The 18,529-nt window shown below is 40.5% G+C and overlaps 1 protein-coding gene across 6 annotated transcripts in view; it reads right to left on the reverse strand.

The window, feature by feature from the left end:
• rerea (arginine-glutamic acid dipeptide (RE) repeats a) overlaps positions 1–18,529 on the reverse strand; it is a 144,376-nt gene that overhangs the window by 94,299 nt on the left and 31,548 nt on the right. Inside the window, exon 1 of one of the 6 annotated variants that reach the window (XM_024292343.2) lies at positions 12,047–12,594. The exons of the other annotated variants lie outside the window; for them this stretch is intronic. The gene's annotated coding sequence lies outside the window, so the exon portion shown is untranslated. Of the gene's footprint in view, positions 1–12,046; positions 12,595–18,529 lie in introns of those variants that run through there. 6 annotated transcript variants of the gene reach the window in all.

Genomic DNA, 18,529 nt, shown 5'->3' on the forward strand with positions numbered 1-18,529 from the left:
GAAAGTCTTGGCTTTTCAGAAATAAATGTTTGAACAGGACTTTTCAGATTGTCTAAGTACTCTCTTTAACTTTAGCGTGAGTAAAGGACTTTCAAATACAAATATAAAAAAAAGGGAACATAATATTATCTTGCTGCAGTCCTATCTTTATTTAGCACGTCACCAAAGGCCTCACTTATTCTCTTTTGAACTCCCCCCATCTGAGTTCCATTTAAATTGGTTTCTAATAAATAATTCTTTTTGAGCTTTCTGCATTGATTTTTGAATTACTCAAGTGCAAATCTAAGAATCTCTCCCACTAGCTTTCATTGTTATTATATGCTTAAGAAATAAAAATCGGTATGAACAAAGCTAGCCATTGTTTTGTAAAAAATTAAAAAGGGGGGAGGTTTGTGGGGTTCCTGTTAAAATATCTGTAAGCCTATGAAAAGCTACTTCTTTTTACTATGTGACTTTATTCATCCATCTGTGCAGACTTGTTAGTATGAAACACATGTCAGACTAGAGGCTGCAGTCACATCCAGGTCTCCGAGTCATTCCGTTAGGTTCCCTAGAGCTTGAAAGGCTCGTCTTAAAACAAATGCAGCGTTAAAAGTCGCCTCGACTATAAACTAATCCCTTACAATGCAAGACCACACTGAGCTGCCAGTGTTTCCACATCAGCAGAAATGTTTCAAAAATGCGCATGGTAGAAACACAAACAAGTCTAAATAAAAAAAGTAAAATAAACTAGATATATACCTGAGATAATGGAAGTGTGAATGCTGTAAGCTGAATTTGGTCACTGAAACTTTCCACCACAGAGCCGTTTGAATTTGAAGACACTGGCCATGTCCGATATCCTATTTGTTTTAATAAACCATCCACATTTTCATGATCAAAACACAGTGAAGACATGAATAAAAGTTGTTTATATTGATAAGATTTTCTCTTTGTGAAATCCATTGACGTCATATTCACCATTTAGGAAAAAAAAGTAGACAGAATGGAGTCTGAATTGTCTATTTAATTCGAGTTGTCTATCTAATTTGTCTAATTTAGCCAAAACAGCTATCATATTATTATTATTATCATATATACAGCATAAAAATGAGCCTCAACCATAAACAAATTCCTTACAAAACAATATCACACTGCATTGCCGTTGTTTCCACATCAGCAGAAATGTTTTACGCATTCATATTTTAGAAAGACAAACTAGTCTAAATAAAAAAGGCTTAAAAAATATTTCATTATTATTACAAAATTACATATATTAGTATTCATTTTGCATTTCAGGGCCACATAGGAAGTAATCCTCTGTTATATCAGTTAGGTTTATCAGTTCAGTAAATGACCTAGCTTATATTTGCTTTTTGTTGCTGGTTGATAGATTATTATGATCATGCAAAAAGACTCATTATAGAAGCACATCATCTTCAAAACATGCATATGCAAGTACAATATTTGCTGAAGTGGCTCTGGGTGAAAGAGGTGAACACCCCGGTCTAAAATGTGTTGCCTAATAGCATACACAACCACTCCTATGAATAAAAAAAATGTTAGTGCTGCTGAGCAAACATGCTGGCAGTCCTATTCCGACTGTGTTTTCAACCAATAATGGCCTCAGTGTAATGTGCCTTGACCCATCTTTCTTTCAGCAGTTCCTTACATATATTGCTGTCTCTGCTCGTTTATCACTTGGGCAAATGTCGTCCTTCACCCTGTCCCCTCCTTTAAAGGCTGAGGGGACATCTTTCCCTGCTGCACGCAACCAACACCCCCGGCAGCTTCTTAAACAACCACGAGAGGTGGGAGAGTAAGGCTGTTCAAGGGGGTGGGAGAAAAAAAAAATACTGCAATGAATAATAAATTTTCATAATGGGCCCCACCCCCACCCTGCTTTATTAGCATCAGAAAATAATTAACAGGAAAGAAGGGGCAATAAATTGTGCCTTTCGGTTTTAAGAACACCAGGGTCAATATGTTCTTCTTTCTCTCTGTTCACGGCCTCATCTCTCTAAAAACAGACTCTTAGCTTATTTATGATGCCGGTGCCTCAGCTGAAGAAAAGGCAGCCTTCCTGCTACACTCAGCAAAACTGGCGAGATCACTTTACACAGCAGTTCGCCACTTCCATCTCTACACCTCATGTCTGCAGGCCGACCCAACAACTCAATAATGAATCCAGGAAGACTCATTGATATCCGTAGAAGCCAAAAGTGTGGCTGACTTGATTACATTTTTGTTTAGTGTTTAAAAAAAAGTTATAATCATAATATGATAATGATCTCTCATCAACATTACTGAGGCTATTTGTGATCAAATTAGTTTGCTCTAAGAGCTCCATTGATCTTGGCACTCATTTGTGGTGATGAGGCCTGCACAGGCAGCTGGTAATCCAATAGCGGCGATGGGAAGTGCTTCAAGGACTCTGCTGTGTTTACCCACATATTCCCTACACGGAGCCGCACCATGTTAGTGCATGTCATTCACCGGACTGATTGGAAGCCTTGGGATCTTGGGAGCGTCACTGAAATTAATAAGAGACGCGGTGTGACCAAAAGCAAGGTACTTGAAAGCTAAAAAGTAATTGCTTTCACTACAGCCATCATGTAATGAGTAAACAGGATGAATCTGGATGAATATTTAAACGTGCCGAGCAGTATGAGCAGGCTTCACTTCACAGTTCAAGCTCAAAAGCTAACAACAACATTAATTTAAAATGAAATCTATTAACCTCAGGCTCAATGTTTAATGTCTGTCTTTACTCTGCATTAACGTTATTGTAGCCACAGCTCACGCCAGCCTTTGCAATCAGCTAGGTAGCATTTGAACGACACTGAATTCTCAACTGAATGAAGCAAAATTAATAAAGTACAAGGAAAAACACATATGCAAGTGATTTCTCTTTTAGAAACAGTTCAAATAAAGTGCTGTCAACACTATTGCTAGGAGTGAATTAAGTGCAGTGCCACATAGCAGACACACAAAATGCATCAAGGATTCATGAGCAAATGCTCAATAACGGACCGAGTGCAATTCTCTTTTGTATCACTGCGGCAAGAAAAGAGTGAGAACTCTTCAGAATCCCACAGAGACACCACAAACACACACTTCTCTCATACCACACTAATAACCTTGGGCTCTCTACCAACGCCATGTCTTTATGGAACACCGAGGGCTCTAAATAGCAGCTCAATTTCTCACCAGCAGTCTGTAACAGCTCTATTTCAGCCACTCTGTCATTAAATATTTACCTTAGCCGAGTGGCGGACATCAAGGTGATAACCATTTAAAAATCAGAATCAGAGACTTTTCTCCTACCTTAGACAGCAACAGCAATGCCACAACAAAGAGGCTTTCCAAAAAAAAAAAAAAAAGATTATCCACAAGTGCTCCTTTAATCAGCACATGAAAAAACAGCAGAAATCCCTGAACAACTATCCCAGAGGAATACCTTTCTCTGAAGCTCTATCAGGCAGAGGATCTCCTTTACCGACAGCAGGCTGAGTGGGAGTGAGTGTGTTTGAGGACAACAAGATCCACTGCTGGCTCGCTATGATGTCCTCTCCAACAATCTCAGAACAAAGGCCCGTATTTTGAAGTGGAGTTATGGTGGCACAGGGCTCTTACCATCTTTCTACTGTTGTGTGTTCTATTGCTTTCTCTCTTTTATGCTAGGCTGTTATTTGTTATGATTGTGAGATAAGTCACTGTTGTGAGTGGTTGGGTTGCACCACAGCAACCAGCGTACCGCCTGAGTGCCAAAGCCGACAGTCTGTGGGAGGGATTGTGGGCGTTACAGTTACTAAGAGACAGATGTCCAGTCATGCCCCAGCACTGACTCGAGCACCAACCCCAATAACTGCGTGTTTGCAAACTGGACTGCTTCCTGGTGGGTCTTAAGTTGATGTTCATTACAGTTGATCAAGGGAGCTTGTATCTTTAAAAGATCCAGGCCTTTGTTTCTTTCGTTTATTCTGACAATAAGAACATTTCAACAAACAAGTTGTGTGAGAATAAAGAACATAAGCATGACAACACTTTCATGTGAAATGCAACTGCATCCAATTCATGTTGTGAATACTCTGGCTGCTTTTATTGTTCATCATAATCCAGCGAGTCCAACTATCACACTCAAGTAAGTGTAATTACAGCCTTTAACCTTTTATTTTTACTCTGCCCTCTTTTTGTTTATTGTGCATTGTCATAGTTAATGATTTTTTAAAGATCTACAGTTGCCCACACATGGTTTCAATGTCTTTGAGCTGCACAGCTGAAAAGCCACAGGTTAGGAAAACAACAATTACACTCTAGAAGGAATCCAACAGTAGGGATGCACCGATTCAAATTTCCTTGGCTGGCTCCTGTTACTCAGTTTGAACAGAAGTGACCTGCCAATGCCAATTTTCTGACATGCCATTTGACAGCAAGCACAAACAAAGATCACATAGTTTTCCAATAAAGCTTTCTTTCTAAAATGAAACAAAAAGAACGCAATTTTGGAGTGCAATGCTTTTTGTTTTTCCCTCACACAGAGATTTGACAAACGCTGTAGGACAGAGCAAGAGAAAACTGATGAACAAACAAAACACTAAAGATAACATAATCTTCTCTCACTTTTGCAATGTCTCACTAGCTGCATTTTCATTGACTATGAAATTGCATAAATTGGATTTCCGATAATGAATTCACTTAATGGAAACACAACAATTTCTAAAAAAAACAAAACAAAACTGGCATTTATAGAAAAATAGTAGTTGCGCTTGGAGGAGGTAGCTTTGGATTTGTTTGACATTTTTCACAAAACTGCAAGGGAAACACCTTTTTCAAATTAAATGAGTCACGTGACCAACAGCCAGATACCATGCAGGCACAACAAGAGGTCCCACAGCATCACACAACTCATCAAAAGCTGAGCGTGTCAAAAAGAACTGTTGGATCCACACCTCCTCTGTAAAATCCTCAACTACGATTTCCTAAAATCACTTCATCTGTAGCCGCTCCTACGTAGTTTGCCGCTCCATGGCTTGAATGAGACGCAGACGTCTCCTTTGATAGATGATGATGAGCGATAGTGCTGTGGCAGAAATTTTAATGTATCTGCTGTAAATGAAAGTATTGTTCCCAGCCATTGTTGAATCTTTGAATGACTTATTGTGTGAGTTGCTTTGTGTTTTTAATAGAAACAGTGTGATGGCAAACTTGTGTTTTACAACATTTTTAGGATAGCAATAAAGTTTTGCGCTTATGTGTAATGGAAGCACCGCTAATATCTAAATTTTCCAATTCAAAATTCATTTAACAATTTAAACCAGGTTATTGTCATTATTAACCTGCTGATTCATATATATATTGCTTTTTATGTTTTATCATTTTAGATAAAACTGTCCATTTTATTTCATAAGTTTCCTCAAAAGACAGCAGCACCATCATGCACTTGCAGCTCACGTCAGTTAAAGTAATAACTCAAAGAGCAGTGATCATTTGCGTGAAGGTTCTGAAGATCATGAAGATCAGTTCTTTCTCTAAACTCAACAGCATCTTAAATACAATAGAGTGACACGGTGTTATGCAAATTTAACAGGAAGTCAGTAATAACATGAAAAGGCTACTAAAATTTGTAACTTGTTACAGTTAGGAACAAAAGTCGCTACCACATCAACATTATTATATTTGGTAGACGTTTTATTGTAGTTTCTTAGTTGGGCTATGCTGACAGTTTGTACACTATAGGGCGTTCACCATTTTGTCGGGGGGTGTTAATATGCAGTTCCAATCCATCATCAGAAAACGTTGGAAAATGTTTCATTAGGTTTTTACGTCAAATTTGGCATTTTAAAAACAAAAGTAGTGAGCACTGGAACACTGGGATTGGATTAAAATCCAGGGTGCTAGATAGTCCACTACTATAGTATTTTAGGGGTCAGAGAATAGTGAGTAAATTTGAACAAAGAAGAGGTGTTTGTGCATGTCAATGACCTCTTCATGTGGGTTCTACTTTCATTAAACTGTCAATACGACAATTCACAAAAGAGCTAGACGCCAAAGAGGGGTTCAGATGAAGAAAAATAAATCGCTGGTAAGGTCTGATCACGTATAAAACAGTCAGATTCCGACTGATGAATTTCTATTTAACATGTGCAGCTTAGAAATTTCAGCCTAAGCGTACTGAGCTGTTCTGTTTTATGTTTGCATATTTGGGATTGTGCAGTCATCCCTTCCAGAGAGAATCACCACCAGCAAAAAAAACAATTACACCCCCTATCCCTCCGACACAAGCCTCCTACTGATTGCCTCAGCTCAGCCTGACAATCAAGCCTATTAGATCTTCCTGTGAATTAACGCTAGCCGAGTTAAAGCACTGACACACATCAAGAATAGTCATTAGCCTGTCTTTTTAGCATAAAACGCAGGAATGATTTGCCGGTTCAGAGAGATCATCTGACTACATGCAGCCTGGGGCAGCCTTTACTGTCTTTCTCATTATTTTTTGGAAGAACAAGGGCACTGATGAATCCTGCTGGATTACATGTAAGGTGCTCTTGTTATAACCCGACTTCCACACAGCAGCCCACTGTTTTAAGCCGCTGTTGTTACCGAAAGAAAAAGGATGCCACTTTATCACAACTGTAAATATTTTAAATAGAACAGTGACACTCGGCTAACTAACAAAACCCAAGTGGATTTGTTGGGTAACCTAATGTTAACACTGGAAAAGAAAATTGTCAAATGTTTTCTGTGAAAACTTACTGACAAGAGCGCAACAACAAACAGCCTCTGGGTGACACAAACCATTTGTTCTGGCTAAGAAAGCCTTTTTCCAGATGTGATCACCTACGATGCTCCAGTCTGTCATTACACGGCACAAAGAGACCGTTGCAGTGTTTTTCCATTTATGTTGCCCGGGTGACAGATGAAAAGCAGAATCACCCACACAACTAATCAAATGACTGAGCTGCAATAAGTCAATATTTTGTCATTGTGTGGACAAGAAAAATATCTGCAGAGTCAGAGACACGTTAAGACCCCGAGCTTCATAAAGAGAATGCGCCAATAACCTTTGTTCAAACCAGGCTCTTTTTTAAGGCTTCTTCTCGGTCTAATTTACCAGCCTAACCGACAGATTCAAGACACACTAAAGACATATGGAGTCTGTTATGAAATTGCTGGAAGGGTTGAGATTGATCGACAAATATGTCAAAGAGCACTTCAGCCCTAAGAAAAAAAAACTGAGTGACATATCCTCAGGAAATAGAAAAATCTTCTCATTTAAAGCTGATTGTTAACGCTCACAAGCATTTTTTTACTAAAAGTATCCTTCACAATTAGCTTGTTTTTATTTGTCCCTTCAAAGAATAGAAAATAGGGGAAAAAAATAAATAGGGAAATCAGCAAAATGGACACATTATTTCTACAAGCCTGGTTAAACACTAGCAAGATCAATGAGCAAATTTATCAACAAATAAAACCATTCGCTGCCTGGCAAGTAATCATTAAGGAATGGCACTGATGAATTATTCATTGGATAATGTATAATTCACACTTAACAGCAGATTCTATGCATAAATAAAGCTTTGCTACATTTAAACACATTAAATGTTTCCTTGATAAAGCAGGAAATAAATGTGCAGTATGGATGTTGCTCTTACTGGTATAAATGCAGTATCATTTATAAACTTTGAAGACAATATCCTTGTTCTATCTCGATAGAGTTAATTGAAAAAAGGAAGAAAAAAAAAACATATTTTTGTTTGTTTTTAATTAATTGCAATCCAGAACTAGCAAATAAACCAGAGCAAAACCCATGTAATTATTGAATTTTCTGCTTTTTCTTTCTCAGACGTCGGTTTTAATTAATCCTTACGCCGTGATTGCACAGATATCTCTTCAGATATAACAAAAAATACAATCAACAGGGAGGTGGAGAGGGAACAGAGGACACACGGGCTCCATTTGACAGTGTTCAGAGCTGGCGAACCCTGTGGGGACCGCCATTCCACTTTATGACCACGCACTGAATTAACAAGGCCAGATGCCCCACCCCCACCGCCCCCCATACACCACTTAAAATGTGAGAAACTGTCTCCTGATGGGCTCAGATGCTTTAAGGCTGTACACAATTATCCCAATTCCTCATTGGAAGCTTGCTCCTGAACTTTACCTTAATTACAGACAGCAACCCGTATCTGCGTACGAAACGCACGAGCAGGTAGTCAGAGCACTCCGTGAGACCTTCACCGCCTCACGCCTCGGCAGGCAATCAGCAGAGCCCATGCTGTGATATCTTGGTTTCAATATCAATATAAGACTAATGTGATTTGAATGGATACAAATGGACGCAAAGACAACAGGTCATCACATTCAGTGCGACTTTGTTCCCATTCGGAGATGAAAGCTGCAAGAAGTTTCAACTGGACCTGATGGAGTTTAGAATAGAATAGAGTAGAATAGAATAGATCCCACAAAAGGGAAATCGCCTTGTTACCATAGCTCTATTAACAACAACATTTATTTAACACAAAAAACTACACTTAAACAGTTATTGAAAACAGCAACTATCGTCCAGTGTCTGAAGGTTTGTAGTCTAATAGCTGACAGGAAGAAAGATTAATCCTTTAAGCCCACAAGTGTATTTCTATGTTGTTGTTCACAGATGACAACAATTAATTTAATTTCCACTCGGATTTTGCAGACACTTTCTGTACAGAGTTTCCTGTTTGTAAGGGAAGAGAAGCTAAAGGTAGCACCTTAAAACGTGAACAGAATAGAAGAAGTTAATCTAAATTATTAGGGCTGAGTTTAGCTTTGTTTACCTGCTGAAGAGATAACAGACATTTTTAGTTATATTGATAAAATATACCAATATCAACCAAAATGTGACATTGTAATGTCAAAAGAACACAACCAAATCCTTCTGACAAACAAATGTAAAACATAGATAGATAAAAAGCAAATTTTCCTCATTAGTTAGAAACAGAACCTTCCAACATGACATACAATGCTATTTGTTTTTGGATTCCTGATAGATTCCAGCGAAAAAGATAAAGAAAACCTGTTATTCAAAGTGCTTCTACCATCCATCTGACGCTGTCATCCCGGTACAGGGAGGAGAGGAGAGGGAAGACACCCAGCATGGTGCAATCCCAGTGAGGGCCATCATGCGAACAGATTAAAAAAACATTTTTCCAATGCCCTGTCAAACATTCAGCTGCCTCTGTGCAGCTAGACAGCTGCTACAGCCTCACACTATGAAGCATCTCTCCCCCAGTACGGTCAAAAACAGCCTCTTTGATCCTGATATCACCTCTCTGATACCTCAGAGGTGACACTCGTACACACACCTGTGTGTGAGCTGCATGCTTACCCAAGTCGCTGTGTTTGTGAAGCAACGGAGTGACTCACCATGCTACTATGCTTTTCTGGGTGAATCAAATTCCACATCAGCCCTAATTTGCCACAAATACTGGTATAAAGTTCTACAAATACAGACAACAGCAGCAAAACTGACAGCAGCGTGTTAATGATTTAGCCGACTGCAGAAAAGAAAGGCTGAAAAATGCTCAGAAGTCTGTAGCCATAGAAATCCCACAGAGCAAAACAACTCCAGCTCCAGTATACAACTCCATTAAGAGGGCCGACCACTTCCTCCTCCATTCAGTTCTCATGTAGTGAAACTAAATGGATATCCTAACCTCTGGGGAGGAGAGCCGGCTGCCATTTCAAAATGCGTTTAGAATGACAAACTATGCAAATTTCCCCATGTGACAGAGTAGGCTGTGATTGTGATTCTAATGAAAGGTTATCGGGTTCAATATGGCAAAGTAAAAATTTCTGCCACACAGTTCATTCTTTAATGCAAAAAAGAAATGTAATAAGAACTGAGCTTTTTCTGTAACTACACAGCATTAAATGCATTCAAGAGTTTACTAACAGTTTAGAGCAAATATTATGTGAGGCTGATCAAACAATGACTAAACTATCATCAAATACAAGGTCAAAGACGAGATGTCAAGAGATCTGAGTCATAGAAACTCTTTGACCACCAGGATGAGTATTTTTACATATTCTTTTACCAGTAATGACACAACTAGAATTTAAATTACTTTCAAGTTAGTGGAATTTTAACCATTTCACATTTGAGATGTCGTCAGCGACAATTATATACCAGACACTCTTCAACATACTGGAAATATTTGACTGTTTACGCACAATCAACATGATTTAGCTGATTCTGACGTGGAGAAAAGTGACTTTTAAGATCATCACAGGGCCGCTTTCCCCACGGAAGAATTAGGTGACTTACGTTTCACTATTGTAAAGTATATTTTAAAGCTACTATAGAATCTGCTAGGCCACTTGCAATAATGGTTGAAGAGTTACAGTGCTTGAAAAAACATAAACAATGAAGCTAAAGCTTTGGTGTTAAAGTCCCACTTTGATCATCTTTTGATCTATTGTAAAAGCATTTCCAGTGGTCTCTTAGTCAACAAACTTGTGTCGTTATCTAGGACATAGTTTCTACAGAGTGGCAGAAATTTGACTGAGTTGTAGACGGGACTATTGACACGGAGTAAGCCTGCCACCACTATCTAGCCGTACCGTTTAAAGCCAAATCCCATGTCAGATGAGGAAAACCAATGGATCTATTTTTCTAAAGGTGGAACCATCCGAATGTACCTTCTGTTGAAGCTACAAGCTTTTTCCAACTGCATTTTTCGTCTGCTCCTGATTCACAACAATTTGACTAAAGAAATACTCAGAAATGCAGTTTTAAGCTTAATTTTCTCTATATATCCTCTATTGTGAGAAACGAATGTATCTTTAAAGGGTTAAAACAGAAATCACTAAAACATAAATAAATCTAACCTTAACTGAAGTTCAATTCCATTACAACAACCCTCTATGCAGCATTACATGTTGTCTCACTCAAGAGGATTAATCACATCTCAATCATTAAACTAGAGGTCACTTCTCAGCCAGCAAAGAAGGGAAAAACAAACACAGAGGCTCACGGGGTGATTCTTCTCAAAAGATGAAACAACATCAGAGACAAAACCGAAAAAGTAAAAGCAGCAACAACAGGGTTATTTTTGTATCGCGGAGGTTTCGATAAATCTTCACTTCCCTTTGGCTCCTTCTCTGGAATGTTTGCCTTTTCTGTGCTTGTACGTCTGCATACCATGTGGATTTAACATCTGACAAGCAACATCAAGGATCACTCAGATCAATTTACAGTGGTTAAAGTAAACAGCCTCTCCTCCCCTCTTTTACAATAACTCAAAACACCAGGTAAGCTGCCTTTCAGACAAATAACTTAAATCCTAAGCTGTTGCCAAATAAACACACACATCTCAGCAGCTTCCCCGCCTTTGCTCTTTTCAACTACAAGCTGAGATCCCCCACCACACACACACACACCCAGCAAGAGCAGCATGTGCTTAGGCCAGAGTTCATAGCCTGCAGGGTGCTCAAGAGGGGGATGTCAAGTTAATTTGGTGGTCCTTCAACAGTTTGAGATTGGTACAGTCGATTTCGCATGTAGCTTTTCTCCACATTAGATTAAACTGTGACAGGACAGAAACTGAGGATCCCACTTCAGATGAGAAATGAGTAAAAAAAAAGGGACACACTAATTTAGAGGTTTTTAAATAGAAAAACCTCAACTTCTTAGTGAGTGTTCTCTGATCTCTGCCTGTTCCAGAGCAGAACGATGGTTCTAAACACCCTCTTTTGTTGACTTCATTATTCTCACTCTAAAACCATTAGCTGCTGAAACACTGGTGGAGGCTCGTCAGGTCATGGAGGTGGTTTCAGGGACTACAACAGCCCCGGCCTGAGCCAAGTTTTACAACAATGCGGCCAACTTTCAGCTCCCCAGAGCGCTCCAAGCATTTGACTCCGGGTCACTCACGCTTCCTCCTCCGGCTAGAAACAAAATCAACACACTTTTGGCTGAAACTACAACTGTCACACGGCTTTGTACAAACTCTTCCTAAGCAACACCATCCGTCGTTCTTCCTCCTGTCCTACGATCCTTTTCTGGTTTTACGCAGCGACTCACCCGCCAGTCTGGAGGTTTTTGAAGTCCTGTTGCAAACAAGTTTTTAAAAATGCGATCCTTTCTTGCTTGCTTGCTCTCCTTCTTTCTTTCTTTGCGTTGGTGATCAAGCAAACTTTAGAAGGAGAAAAAAACGAGCTGGACCGAATCCAAGAACCGGGACAGAACAAGGAGAACACGAAGACTTTCTTTTTTTAATTCCCCGGGAGAGAGAAAAAATGAATGTCCGCACGGAGGGATTCAACAAAAGACGGTTTCACTTTACTGATAGATTACTCGGGTCCATAAAAAAAGAAGAAATCGGTGAAAAAACACAGTGATGTGGGCCACTTTCCTCCCGAAACGGCTCCTGCCGGGAAGGACGGCGCTCCGGGTTGATGATAGTGTCCACATGAAAAGTCGCCCGGTGCTTGTTTCGAGGGATAGGAAACCAGCGAGTTTGCCGTTAACAGGCTCTGCTTCCTTTTTCCACACACACACACACACACACACAAACACACACACACCACTCATGCGTGCTCCCCCCTCGCTCTGCACACACTCGCTCCCTTCGTCTCCTCCTCCTCCTCCACTACCTTCTCTTCAGCTGTTCAACAGACGCATCCACATGGCTGACCTAGTCTTTCTTTATTCACACAGTAGTGAAGGAGAATCACACCGACCACAATCGAGAGAGGAAAAAAGGAAGAGAAAAAATCGAGCGAAAGAAAAACATGGAGTGGATTCAAATAATCGTCAGGGACAAAGGGGTGCTGGTGAGGAGGAGGAGGGGAGGAGGGGGGCGCCATTGGGGCTGTTGATTGATGGGCAGAGCCGCAGGGAAGCGCCGCGTGCACCACGTGCGTTTGTGACCGCGAGCGCTCAGGAAGCGGCCAGCAGAGCGACCGACCGGCCGGCCATCATCATCATCATCAGCCGATCAATGAGAGCGTTTAGGGGAACGTGAGTGGAGCGCCAAGGCGAGACAATGGGGACCGTGGAAGCTCCCACCTTTTGGAAATGAATGTCTGTCTGCACACGTCCACTCAGCGCCGTGTTTATGTGTCAACGACTACATGAAACACTCGCTGATTTCTATCTGAAAAAACATTATTATATGCACCTCCTGGGACATGCTCAAGAGGGAAGAAACTGGATTCTGTTCCAGCTAGCAGGGCTCATTTGCATTTTTGGATAATGAATTAATTAGTTAACCTTCCCATTAAAAGGCAGGATCAAGTAAGGATGATTTTGTGAGTGCATTATGGATAATTCAGAGGCTAATTTTCAGAAAATACGCCTCAGAATTGATCTTATTTTCCAGTCTCGTTTTAATTTTGTTGTTACAATGTCTTAGCTTTGTCAACATAACACATTCCGGTTGTAAAAAGTGTCATAGCTCTTTTTATTTCACCAAATTCAGCTAAGAATTAAGCTATGTTTACACAGCCAACTGCAATGCACATTTTAACTACCACTTCCGATGAAAAGTCAACGTAAACACACGTTCAAAGTTCCGCCGTTTAAAACTCTTGCATTCACACAAAGCTAGACAATTTTTAAGGCAGTTTTCAGGCTCCATGTACAAAACGCCTTGGAAGAATAGGTTGAACTTTGATCAATCAGGGACTCAGATTTGATAGTGACGTATGAATGGCATCCCCTTTAATTTATGGAAATGTTGTAAGTTGCTTATTGCGTTTTGTTGCCCAGAAAAAAACACATGACACCAACTCTTTCATATATTCAAATAGAAGTGTGAAAGAAAATGCAAGAATTTCACCGCTTTGACATTTCACACAAAACCTGTTCCAACTGTGGAAAATGAAGAAGCCGCTCCCTGCTTGTCCAGTGTGAACACCATGGACTAAATGCGTGTTTATCACGTTATGGAACGCTCTTCACATGTGACCACATTAGATCCCTGTCTGAATCCAGTTGATTAAAGCAAGTCTGCTCTTTTTTGCACTAAGGCCAAACACAGCAGTGGGACAGACAGGCAGTCAGGATCAATAGAAATTGAATTGAGGGTGGTGTGCTGGGGGGCCCTTCATTGTGCTACATCCCACGTTCGTCGTCTTTCCTTCCATCGTGGGGGAGTGTGCGCTTTGTGTGCTGGTAAAACCCTCTCCAACTCCTGAGGCAAATGTCCTGAGAAAGGCATACTAACCACACCACGTACACAGTAACCTAAAACCCCAGCAGCCAAAACACCACCTTATCACACAACATATACATTTCACAAGGTCAGTGTTTATGGTATTTACACAAACGCACATAAAGCATTGTGGAGCTACACAAATATTTAAGGGAGCTGTAAATGCACATATCTTTAAGTGTCAAAAGCAGAACCATAAAAAAAGACTTCTGAAACCAACCAAGCCATGCTCCACCATTATCAGCCATAGTGAGGTTTAAGCAGCGCAGCAAGTCGAGTGCAGCGGGTCCACTTTTGAGTGCTGTGCAAAGCAAAGCTGGACTGGCTGGTGAGGCAGGCTCCCTTTCCTGGCAGATGAGATCCCATTATCAGGCAAACGAAAACTCCACCTCCAGGATTTCACAGCTCCTCTGTTTATCACATTGCTCTGTCAAGTTGGGCACCATTAACAGATAATGAAAGAAGACAACCGGTGCAGTTACAAGCAAAGCACTCCACATTCTACAGGCCTAAGCATGTATCTGGGAAGCTGACTGTGTCTATTCAATTCTGTTCAGCATTCAAACAGACCATCACAATACCTTTTCCCCAGAGCATCTTTTTTTCTACACTTTTATGCCTTCAGCCCTAATAAGATAACAAAGACTTGGTCATTATTTTTTGAATTTAATAAGAAATTAAATCAAAGAGAGACCTTAAACAAGCATGTTCCCTTTGTAGCAAAGATCATTGATGGATAAGGAGGGAAAATGGGAAATATGATTAAATAAATACCAACGTTAGTGAACAGCAACCATCAAAGATCAACAAGCTGCCTTCCGACTACCCCATTATAGGATTTCGGTAGCCGCTCACTCTCATTAAAAATGAATACTTAACAAAAGCCGGGGCTGACACAAACTGTTTGCTTTATCCTGATTTCTCCACACTGGAAAAACACAAGCCCCTCAGAGGCAGCAGACAGAGCAAGTGGTGAGAGAAAAAGTGCTCGGCAATACAAATAAGTCAGCCAGTAGCTGAAGCAACACAAAAAGTGACACGGATGGCTGAGCCAAGGCTGGGAGAGACTTGGCAAGTCTCAGAGGCCTTGGCCTCTTAAGCACTCATATCTAGTAACTTCATTTAATACATTCACCAGGGACGAGCAGACATGTTGAGGGGAAAAGGGATTGGGGAAAAAAAAACACAGACTTGTAAACCAAAAGAAGGGTTACACTGTGGTGGTGGAGGGAGTGTACTTCAAAAGCTATTGAACACTTGACTATTTTAGTGCAGAAACAAGTCAACCCTCCTGCTGTCAAACCACAACAAAAGAAGAAAGTAGAGCGCTCTAGATTTAAATTGGAAACTATTTGATTCATGTATATAAAAAATAAAAGCTGTATTTTCTATTGGATTATGAAACTGGGCTTTTCCAGATTGGGCTTTAAAGCGACCCGACTCCAACATACCATAAAGAACAAAGACTCTGTGTGACTGCTGTTAGAAGTTACTGTTCCTCATTCTGAGGGTAGCCCCGCCCCTTTCCCTGCCGGCAGGCGAGGTCGACTTCAAATCATTCATAGCCTTTTTAGCCTGCACGGACTTTTAAGAGGGCACTTTGCAAGTTGGGGGGGGGGATCTGAGGAAAAATGGCTTTTTACACAATCAATTAAAACAGACACTGCCCGGAGGGGAGGCAGTATAACACTAGCCCTCTACAATATCGCAACTAAGTAACTCGAGGATATTACGCAATGAAATATGATTATTTTTACACTTCTGGTTGAGTGGATTTAAGGTTTTCTTCCAGCTAAAGTTAAAAATAGAACATATTAAAACAAAAAGGCTACAAGCCCTCGTTTGGTAGAAAAAAAATAGAGTTGCCACCAATTGAGTGTTTATTTTCTGTAATTAAAATACTGAATGGAAAGCCCAGAAAGGTTGTTTCCTTGATCTAGCCTCACATAGACATCTGAGCTATTCACAGCCACATTTGGCAGCCCTGCAGCACTCAGAAAAAAAAAACACTTGTGTGCTGCTGCATATGTCTTATCTCTTTTCTAATCCACACAAGCCATTAAAAAGAGTGGAACTAGCTTGAAAGCTGCCATTTGGTAAAAGCACAGCATATTCAAAAATATTTATCTATATAAATCCCATGTACTTGGAGGTAAGTGCCACCTGGCATTAAATATGTAAATGTTCCTCCGAGAAACAATAACCATTTCCTCCCTGTGAAATACTGATTGTTCACTAGCAGAGTTTATTAGATCAACACAAGAAAATTGTAGACAGAAATCTTGTCAATTTCTATTAGATAAAAGCTTTCAGGGATAAAGAAAGAATGAGGCAGTCTGTGAATGTTTCTAAAAGTAGAAAGAAAATTGACATAGCAATCACAAACAATGCACTTGTCTAAAATACTTCAGATGTACCAAGCTCCTGATTTTCCAGACATTCTTGAAGCTCTCACATGGACTGTCTGTGTCTGATTCACTGGGCCAAACAAGGCCTCATTCATCTGAATAAAAGAGCAGTTCAGGCTGGTGCGGCTGCTCCCCGAACAGGCTCTGAGGAATGAGGCTGGATTTCCAGGAGAGCCGCCGACAAACACAGAGCAAAAGTGGAAGTTTACATTTTAGCCAAGTCTTTTTGTGAACTAAGGCATAGTAACATAAACAAACAGTACGCGTGGCTGATGATAAGGCCTGGGAGCAGTCGACAAAGCTCTCCTTCCGATGAGTGACGCTGTGATTCAGCGTACTCGGGTGCAGTCAGAGCACAAGAAAACAACTGCTGAACACAGGACGGAGTGGCAGTTGGGGAGTGTAAGTATTATGTGGTTGCTGACTAAGTTAATACACTCAGCGACTACTTTCCACACAGGACACGTCTCGTCTCACCTCCACACATTGCCACCCTGTGGCCAATGAGCTTGGGTGCAGCTTCATTGTGATGGGGGAAGGCGGGTAACTGCAGCTCGTAATGGGAGAAACTAAAAATGACACACAACAATTTACAGCATGAATGCTCAATATAGGAGAGAATTCTGTACCCTGTTCCCCTCCAGTACCGTTGCACATTCAGAAATCAATTACTGTCCTCTTGCCACAGATGGGTACTCAGTGTGTAAGCTAATGATTCAGCCTTCCACTTTACAGAGCGACTAGAATAAGCAAATTCAATGTGGGTCAGAGGAACGCCGTTCTCAAGTCATGCAAGTCCCTTTTTTTTCCACTTGGTGTTTTCACCTCACTTTTTGATATAATAGCAGACAGAAGTCATCTCAAAGGCAATTGTACGGTCAGCGTGTCAGTACCGGGTGCAGTGAGGGGGAAAAAAACGTGTTATTTAAAGAGACAGCGCACAGTGCCTGCGCTGAGGCTGCGTTATGAGATTTGACTGTGGGAGCAAACGCTTATTTATAATGGTCTGTGTGCAGTCAGAGCAGACAGTTTGGAGATCAACACCGAGGTCAAGAGAAGCCACTTAGCTGTGCTTTGGCCTTCCAACCCCTAGAGCGTTCAGTATCAACTGTTACACTGAGGATGTGGGTTCAAAAAAACCTTAGTTTGCTGCAGAGGACATTTACATTTAGTAATTCATGATGTCTGAAGCTGCAAAATTGACTGACAATGAAGACGTCACATTATTTATGTTCATTACTCCGATCATTGATCAGGTAGAGTGAAATAGTGATACTGTCCCTTTTTTTCAAAACAAAACCCCCTGAAAATAGCTTTTTGAGCACCACCTGACTCAAACTGCCATTTTTCACACCTTCACATATTTTCACAACAGTTTAGTTGCATCACTTTACAGTTACTGCTGTGGCACTAACAAGTGTATGTTCAAGAATTCATGCAGTAATAATACTATGCAATTAACCATATTGCAAGCTTTCAATAATAATAATAATACTGCTCTTCTTTTCCAGGAATTATATATAAAAAAAAACAAATTTAGCTCACAACTTCATCTCAACCACAAAATGTTTCCTAATCCACATACATTTACTGCACCATGCACAATGTGTGTGCGCATTAGTATGTGGGAGAGTGTGAGAGCGTTTCTCAGAGGTGAGAGTGCATGAAAGAGATAGCGACCCGGTGGGAGAGAAATGGGTGGGTGAGAGGCAGGAAAATGTACAAATCTGAGATTGAGCAGAGAGGAAATATGAAATGCAGTGTGGTAACTGTCTTCATAACAAAGAGGGTGGCATTGATAGAGTAGGCTTAGGGCAGTTTTAGCTCCTCAATCTTGCTGATGGAGGACAAATGAGAAAAAAGAAAGATGGGCTGAGCGAGGGAAAAAAAAGGAGCAAAATAAGGAGGATGTGGATTTCTACCCACCTGCTGCTGATGTGT

This window comes from Oryzias melastigma, linkage group LG7 (genome assembly GCF_002922805.2).
Source record: "Oryzias melastigma strain HK-1 linkage group LG7, ASM292280v2, whole genome shotgun sequence".
In the NCBI taxonomy this organism is placed as follows: Eukaryota; Metazoa; Chordata; class Actinopteri; order Beloniformes; family Adrianichthyidae; genus Oryzias; species Oryzias melastigma.